This window comes from Asparagus officinalis, chromosome 6 (assembly GCF_001876935.1).
Source record: "Asparagus officinalis chromosome 6, Aspof.V1, whole genome shotgun sequence".
Lineage (NCBI taxonomy): Eukaryota > Viridiplantae > Streptophyta > Magnoliopsida > Asparagales > Asparagaceae > Asparagus > Asparagus officinalis.
Window position 1 is genome coordinate 45,391,105 of NC_033799.1, and position 9,798 is coordinate 45,400,902.

Genomic DNA, 9,798 nt, shown 5'->3' on the forward strand with positions numbered 1-9,798 from the left:
AAACTATTGCAAAACGTGTTTTGGGAACATATGAGCACGAGCCACCCTACGGTGGCTCGAAACTGTGCGATCCACCATGTGGTGGCTTGGCCTTGGCCGAGTCATTTTGATGTGACTCGGCTGCCAGGGGCTTTTTTCATACTTTTCGATTTGGGTCTTGTTCCGCCGTTTTGCGCATTTCATTGTTTTGTTGACTCGTACGCTTTGTTGACTTGCTTCGAGCACTTGTTAGCTCTTTTATGGCACTGGATAATCTTGTTTTACTTAGGTGATGGCGTTCATCACCTTCTCTTCATTTTGAGTTGTGTGCATGAACCTATAGGTAATTTTTAACGCCTTCAGATACCCTCTTCAAAGTATTTCAGTCTCATTCTTTTATAGAATAGCCTAGAATACTTTGGATATGGTACGCCCAACTTTCAATTCGTCGACTTCTTCAACTTTTAATCTATTCAGTATTTTATCGAATAGCTAAAATTCTTTTGGTGCTGCGTTTATTGTCTGACCATCATCGAAATCTTGAACTAAGACTGGTGTGTTGATATTGGAATTAGCTCGTGTCATTAAATCAACGTTGAATTGATCATCTATGTCAAAAGTTTATATTTGAATCGCAGTTGAGCTCTTTGGGGATTATCCTTTGACCTGGAATTGGTCTGAGCCTTGTTTCGGCGAAATTATCAATGCATTGGTTGGTGCTGACCTTCATGGCAATGGGTTAACCTGTGTTGACCTTCATTGCAACACGTGGACCAACATTTGACTTTCGTCATAATGCATTGACCGGTGTTTGACCTTATTGCAATGCGTGCACCAGCATTTGACTTTCCTCATAACGTGTTGATCGTCATTTGACTTTTGTCGTAACGCGTTGATCGACATTTGACATTCATCGTAACACGTTGACCGGTGTTTGACCCTTATTATAACGCATTGACTAGTGTTAACTTGCGCTGTTACGTGTTGATCGACATGAACATAGTTTTTACTCATATGTTAACTAGAGTCTATACAGTTTAAGCTCTTAAGGTGTTGGAGTGGGGAGGACCAGTTTATACTCTTATACTCCTGATAGTTCAAGTCACATGACCGAATGGTGAAGTTGGTGCGTCGGTGACTTTTGTACCTTATTACGATTGTTTAAGCCTGTTTCATAGGTAACATTATGCTAAAAGAATAAACTCTCTTAAACTTAATGTTATGATATCGAATACAAAAACTTTGTCATTTGTCATGGGAATAGACTACCCGGCAACGTATGTTAGGCATAGACTTTAGGATTTTTGGCAAACCCTCAGCCATCAACTGATTTGATATGCCTTTACCGATTACCATTTGAATCAGGCTTGCACATGAATTATCTAAATCCTTTTTACATGTGATGTTGTTCTACGAGAATGAACTCTCTTAGACTTGGTGTTATTATATTTAACACATAGGCTTCGTCCTTTTTATAAGGAAATACTAACCGGCAACACGTGTTAGGCATAGACTTATCTCTATTTAGGGATTAAAATAACATCCCCCAGACGTGAATCCTGGCGTTCTTTCCACGGAGAAAGGTTAACCGGTAGCACGTGTTAGATGTTGACTTTTTTCTACTTAGGATTCGAGATAAAAATCCCCGTGCGTGTAAGGCATGAATTTTAGCATTATTAATAACGGCCTGCCACGATGTTGAATACATGGGATTTTGTCCTTTTTATGATAAAAGACTATCCGGCAACGCGTGTTAGGCACTGACTTATCCCTACTTAGGATTCAGGATAAAATTCCCTGTGCGTATAAGGCACAGATTTTGGCATTATTAATAACGACCTGCCATGATGTTTAGTACATAGGCTTTTGTTCTTTTTACGATAAAAGACTAACCGACAACATGTGTTAGGCGCTGACTTATCCATCCTTAGAATTCGGTTAAAATTCCCCATGCATGAAAGATATAAACTTTTGGTGCTACGGTGTTGAATACGTAGACTTGGTCATTTTCTCGGAAACAGACCACCTTGTAGCATGTATTCGATACACACTTATCTCTAATTAGGGATCAAGATAAAGTCCCCCATGTGCGTAAGGCATGGATTTTAGTGTTGGAAGGTGTTGTCTTCTCTTGGGGAAAAAATAAACCCGATGCTGGAGAGAAAAAATTATATATTCTATCTCCAGGTACAAAAGAAACTCAAAGTGGGATCTCCACTTTGAGAATCAAAAAAGATTCGGATAACCCTAACTATCGAAAGGTTTGATCACTCAATCTGAAGGTGGATTTCTCGTTTATCGGGAGGGAACCCTAGTTTTTGCCCTAACTGTAGGAAGGTTTGACTAAGTGGTAGGTTTGAGATGACTCTAACTATAGGAAAGTTTGGTCGCTCAATTTGAAAGTAGACATCTCGTTCATGAAAGGAATCGAGAGGGGATTTTGGTTTTGGTCCTAACTATAGGAAGGTTTGACCAAGAAACAATGGGAGTGAAGATACAAATAATATTGGGAATGCTGACTCGTACAAATCCCTCAGTGGGGGTTTTTAGTGTCAAGTGGCTAAGACTTAACAAGAAGGGGTTTGATGATTGCCATAGATCAACAGTTTTAATTTTTGAATATCGTGTTGAGACTTTAACATTGGGAGTGTTAAGTGCATCAACACAGTAGGAGTTTGGATGGACTCAACCAAAAAAAATTTGGTTGACCCAATGCTAGTTAATTTGATCAGTGAAGAACTTTGTGGTGAAGGACTATGAATCATCAAGCACTCCATAGTTACATCGTGGGAATCTTGTGAGGAAAGATTGATGGAATGAGGTCATTAAATCTCATCTCAACGAAAGAGTGCTCGGCAAGCCACAGTGGAAGAGTTTTAATCATCTTCGAAATATTTAAATAGCCACAGTGGGAGGTTCTTAATCATGATTAAGAATGAATTATTCTGATGATTGGTTTTCACCTTGAATAATCAGTTGATCTTGGATTATCCTTAAGAATATCATGCATAGCATTCTCCAGGAACTTCTCATTGGAATGCCTCAAGGTATTCCACCCCAACTCTTTAGCGAACCTAAATTCAATTGTATTTGGCCACATTGTCGGGTTATACTTAAGAATATTAAGAGTAATATTCTCCAGGAACCTCCGGTTGTTGAAAATAAGGGAAGCAGTTTAACCTCGTATACCTGTCAGAGGTTGTAGAGTTAACCTTAAGAATATTATGTGTAATATTCTCTTGAAACTTCCCGTTAAAGGTAGGGAATAGTTTAGCCTCATATACCAGCTAGAGAATGGGGAGACAGTTTATACTCGTATACTCATTGGAGTATCAGGGAGCAGCTTAACCTCATATACCTATCAGAGGTATGGGAGAAGCAGTTTGACCTCTTATACTCATCAGAGGAAACCGTTCTCATTCGGCTCATTTTGGCGTTATGATGCCAGCGTCAACCAAGGCTTGAATGTTATTTTTGAGAGAGAAGCAAGCTTTGTTGGGATGAAGGATCCTCCTGTGGTACACAAAGTACTTTGGATCCAAAGTGTTGTTAGCTTCCTCTTGATTTCTAATAGATGGCAGCTTGATTTTGTTATTTTCAAGGAGGTACTTGAAGATAGCTGGAACCTCCCCATCCTTGAAGGTGAAGGATCACTGCAATGGCACTCAAACACTAGAAGGGGGGTTGAATAGTGTTTATGAAATCTAATGCGGAAACTTTAAATTTTAATAAAATAATATCACAAAGAGTAAGAAAGATCAAACCAATGTGTAGACAATCACAGAAAATTGCATACGTAAACACAAGGATTTATACTGGTTCGATCCTCCAGACCTACATCCAGTCCCCAAGCCTCGCTTGAGATTTCTTCACTATTTCCACTTGCAAAACCGCAAGCACTTGCAACCCGCAAGCAAACAGTACAACCTTGACAATCTTTAATTGCCAATGCCACAACAATCTCTTCTTTCAAGAGATTATCAAACTGAAACAAAATGGTACAACTCTTTCTCTTCCTATAAGCCTTGATGTGTAGATGTGAGTGACTTACAATAGGCTATAGGAATGGTTTTTGTTCTAGAGTAATGGAGTTTTAATCAAGAACAAAACTGAAAATTAACACTCAGTTTTTCTCTTCAAAAATGGAGTTAAGAACTCAAGAAAAACTCAAGTTTATGGAAAGGAATCTTGTTATGTAACTTCAGAACTTAACACTTATTTATAGGCACAAGTTTAGTTCAAATTATATCAAAAATAACTGCCAAAACGTTCATAAAACGTTCAAATCATTTTGAAAAAATGACAGTTAGAAATGACTGTATGGTCGACCAGATTGAGGCCTGGTCGACCAGACAGGGAGTAGTGTGTGTTGTGTGTGTGATCAAGGCTTGTACAAAGATTCTAAAAGAAAAGACAAAATTACATCACTCTTGTAAAGTATATTTTCTTCTTGAAGCGCGAAGTGACTTGATTAACTTCATCTTTTTGATCTTTGAAATCTTGTCTTTGATATAGCCTTAATATCTTGATTGTTGCTTTGAGATGTATATCTTGAATCTGCAGTAAAATATGTTAGATAAACAATGATTTGTTATCATCAAAATACAAGAGATATTGTAACATCAACCATGTTCCCAACAATCTCCCCCTTTTTGATGATGACAAATAATATTGAAAAACTTTAATTAAACATACTTACTCCCCCTGCAACAATGCATACATGTTAATTTAACACACAAAAAGATAGCACTTATTAGTAATCCTAATATTGTATAACAATGCATACATGTCAATATTTCAATATTGCAATAGTTGTCAATATTTCAATATTCTAATATATCTCCCCCTTTGTCATTAACAAAAAGAAGAATAGAAAGGGAGATAATAATAAATAATGAAACAATTAATACATTTCTTCAATACAACCTAATATTTCTTCAACATGGCCTAAAACTTCAAATAAATCTTCAAGATTATGCACATAGTCCATTACATCTCCCATCCAAATAGGAAGACATAAGCTTGCAATGAAAATTAAGTTTTCTATGGGAGTCATATTGAATGTATTATGTTGTTTAAGAAGAAATATTTCTCTATTTATAACCATGGAAGTAGTTATTAGAGACTAACCATCAAGTAGTTATTTAAGAATTGGTTAGAAGAACTAAAATATGAGTTCAAAAATTTATGAAACATTTCTCTTATGTTAACCAAGATAAATAACAAGAATATTTGCTAAAAATAAAATTCATTAAGCAAAAGCAAACATACTTGTTCATTAATAACTAGCAAAAGCAAACATATCAAACATATTATTAATAAGAGTTTTAGAGTTCATACCGACCGTTCCAATTCCTACCACTTGACCCTTGTTGTTGTCACCGAAGGTAACAGTTCCTCCATCTTTAAATTGTATGGAAGAAAATAAGTCCTTGTTCCCGGTCATGTGCTTGGAACAGCCACTATCTAAAATCCATGTTTCCCTTTTATTAGGTACCTGCAAAATAAAAGAAATATGTTTTGGTACCCTTTAACTTTTGGGTCCATGAGATTAGCATTTAGGAAACCAAACCCAATAAGAATTTGGTTTACCTACATTGTATGAAAGATAGTTTTTAGAATCACAAATATCCTTTTTGTAATTTGATAAGTATATCTTTCTATCACTTAAACATGCATTTTTAGGAACCCAAATGTAGTTGGATTTTAAAATATTCTTACATGCAACTTTCTTCATATGCATTTTTCTATCATTATGTGAAAATACCTTAGAACTAGCATGCATAGATGTATCACTATGTGCATGATAATTACTTTTCACAAATTTAGAATATAAATAAGCATGATTTTTCTTTTGCATAGAAGAGTATATTTTCTCATTACTGGAGTTAGAAACATATCCTAATCCTTGTTTACTCTTAGCAGGTAATTGATAAGAAAGTAGATTATCTAGATTCTCTTTTCCTTTGTTAAATTTACCTACATTCATTAATATAGTTTCATATTTGGTTTTAAGACTTTTAACATTATCATCCAAATTTGAAATACGAACTTTAAAGAAATCACATTCTTTTTTAAGAAGTTGATTGTTACTAGATAACTTGTAATTTTCAGAAAATAACTCTTTATTCTTCTCTTTAAGATCTTCTATTTGTGAAGCATAAGGAGAGACTAAAGTGTTATTCAAATTTTCATTTTCATTTTTTAATATTTTAAAAGAAGAATTTAGTTGCTTGTATTTCAAAAATAATTCGTTAAATGCGTCAAGTAACTCATCATGATTACTTACTTGATCATCATCAGATTCATTTGCCATAAAGCACATATTCGCTTGATGATCTTCTTTTTCCTCTTCTTCATCTGAAGATGACTGGTCACTATCATCCCATGTTATCGACAAAGCCTTCTTCTTTTTGTTCTTCACTTGTTCATTCTTGTTTTTTGTGAACCCGTTGAAATTGTTAGAAGACTTCGACTTTAACTTTTGTTGTAGGGGACAATCTTTTTTGTAGTGTCCTAGCTTATTACAACCAAAACAAGTGACTTTGTTAGTATCTTTGAATTTATTAGAAGAGAACTTACCTTTCTTCAAGAATTTTCTGAATTTACGTGTGATTATTTCAAACTCTTCTTCGTCATCGAAATCCTCATCATCAGTAGATGCTTGGAAAGCAAGAACCTTCTTGTTCTTATCTTCATTATCCTTTTTCCGATCTTCAAGTTGCACCTCGTATGCCATCAAATTCCCTATCAAATTTTCTACTGTCAATGTGGAGAAGTCGTTGGCTTCCTCTATCGCGGTAGTCTTCTTCTCCCAATCCAAAGTAAGAGCCCGGAGGATTTTCCTAACCATCTCCACTTGTGTATAGTCCTTTCCTAACGCAATTAGGGAGTTGATGATGTCGGTGAACCTTGTGAACATTTCACCAATTGTCTCGTTGTCTTTCATCTTGAACATTTCAAACCTGTGCACTAAAACAGAAATTTTTGAGTCTTTAACCTTAGAAGTTCCTTCGTGGGTTACCTCAAGTGTGTGCCAGATTTGATGTGTAGTGTTGGAAGTAGACACGATGTTGAATTCATTCTTATCCATTGCGCAAAACAATGCATTCATTGCCTTGGCGTCAAGATTCGCATTTGTCCTTTCCACCAACGTCCATTCAGAGTATGGAGTAGTAGGCTTGTTGTAATCAGACTCCACTATGTTCCAGAGATCAAATCCTATCGATTGAAGGTAGATCTTCATCCTACACTTCCAGTAGTTGTAGTTGGAACCATCGAAAAGTGGTGGTCTTTGAGTAGAATGTCCTTCCTTGAACTGTGATGTAGATGGTGTAGCCATTGTTATCCTTGATCAACCCGCTCTGATACCAATTGAAGGATCGCTGCAATGGCACTCAAACACTAGAAGGGGGGTTGAATAGTGTTTATGAAATCTAATGCGGAAACTTTAAATTTCAATAAAATAATATCACAAAGAGTAAGAAAGATCAAACCAATGTGTAGACAATCACAGAAAATTGCATACGCAAACACAAGGATTTATACTGGTTCGGTCCTTATATAACTTCAGAACTTAACACTTATTTATAGGCACAAGTTTAGTTCAAATTATATCAAAAATAACTGCCAAAACGTTCATAAAACGTTCAAATCATTTTGAAAAAATGACAGTTAGAAATAATTGTATGGTCGACCAGATTGAGGCCTGGTCGACCAGACAGGCTTCCTGGAATTTTTCTGTCCGAGTCTGGAGCCTCTGGTCGACCAGGTCCATATCTGGTCGACCAGACAGATATTTTTCTGAATCTCTATTTCTGGTTCAGTTTTATCTGGTCGACCAGATATTTCTTTGGTCGGCCAGAAACTATGTTATACATAGTTTCAATAATTTAATAAGTTATTCATTTGTTGATTATACTTAGGATTATACTTAGAATATTTTCTATGATCTTCTAAGTGAGTAGTGTGTGTTGTGTGTGTGATCAAGGCTTGTACAAAGATTCTAAAAGAAAAGACAAAATTACATCACTCTTGTAAAGTATATTTTCTTCTTGAAGCGCGAAGTGACTTGATTAACTTCATCTTTTTGATCTTTGAAATCTTGTCTTTGATATAGCCTTAATATCTTGATTGTTGCTTTGAGATGTATATCTTGAATCTGCAGTAAAATATGTTAGATAAACAATGATTTGTTATCATCAAAATACAAGAGATATTGTAACATCAACCATGTTCCCAACAGAAGGAGTACTCTTTTTGGAGTCTTAGATCTAGAATCCTTCGCTGCTTCTGAGGTTGATGTTATGACGTCTGATTAGCATCAACAGCCACTACAAGTGCCTTTCCCTTACCACGAGAAGCAAAGTTTGATTTCGGGGGGTTATTCGTCATTTGGCCTCTTTCAAGCTTTTTTCTTTTGAGAAAGCATTCAACCTGTTCCCCACGTAGTTTTAATTCTTTCAATGTTGTGGATGGCATGATCGCCAAGGCTTCTAGCACCTCAATAGAGAGATTATTTTGGTATGTCTTTAAGATGAATTCCTCTGTGACGGGATCCCTGCAATTCATTACCTTGTTACAGAAGCATTTAACGAAGCTATAAACTGACTCCCCATCCTTTTGCTTCTCATCCAAAAGGGCTCTAATTGACACTTCAGTGTCTGTAGGCGTATAAAATTGCTTATAGATCCCTTAGCACAGCTCAGCACAAATCGACGAACCAACGAGGCGACAAGGTTAACGAATCGCACGCAAACAACGGAATAGATCCACTCGCGTGCGGAATCAAGCTAACGGGTTGAAGAGTCAACGAGTCATCCATCCAAGGGCGGACTCGGACGAATCACGATCGAATCAAGATCAGTTTCGGACTCAAACTCAGAAGTGGATTTACTGCCAAATCAGGAATCGGACTTACTGCCAAATCAGGTCAACGATTCAAGTCCGGATAAATCAACCACAGAACCGGATCACGGACTGAACCGAAAAACGGAAAACGATACAAAACCACGCCTAAGGGGGCTCGGCCAAGGCCGAGCCACCTATGGGTGGCGAGCCACCTATAGGTGGCTCGGCCCAGACCCGGCCACCTATAGGTGGCCGGCCCAGATCTGTGCGCGGGCACAGTTCAGAGAGCCTATAAATAGGCCCCCTTAGTTCATTTTTCAAAGGTTAGAACTTTGAGAGCCGAAACTCTGCCGAATTGAGAATTGAGCTTGGAGTTTTGAAGACTTGAGGACTTGAACATTCAGATCTGGTTCCCGGCGAGCGTCCACGTCAAAAAAGGCAGGAGTTCGAGAGAGAGAGAGAGATCAGATCTGAGATCTACACGAGATCATACTCCGGATCAAAGCTTGGCCTTTGATCCCGAGAACTAAGGGCGATTATTTCCTTGGTGAATTAATCCCCCCCGGCTATTATTTCCTTCGCGAAATAATACCCGTCAAATCGTGTAGATCCGACCGAATCTAGATCACGCGGTAGTCCACGGATTAACCCCGGCGTTGGCAAAGAACCCACACAAGCGAGCGACCGCAAAACAGGAGCTCGTGATTCGTTCGAAAGGAAAGTTGTAATCTTTTTCTTTTTCTTTGATTTCATTGTAACCGGATCTAAAAAAGACCGGATCTTTTGTAACCAAAAAGCAATTACTTGAGATAACAATGAATTCAATGAAAGCAATTTTCCCTGCGAACAATCTGGCGACCACAGTGGGAGCATCCAATAGCTACCTCCGGCGAACCAACCTAAATCGTTAATAGCTACTCCGGGAGATCACGCAGAATCATCCCGAAGAAAGAAGTCAGTTTTGGAGCG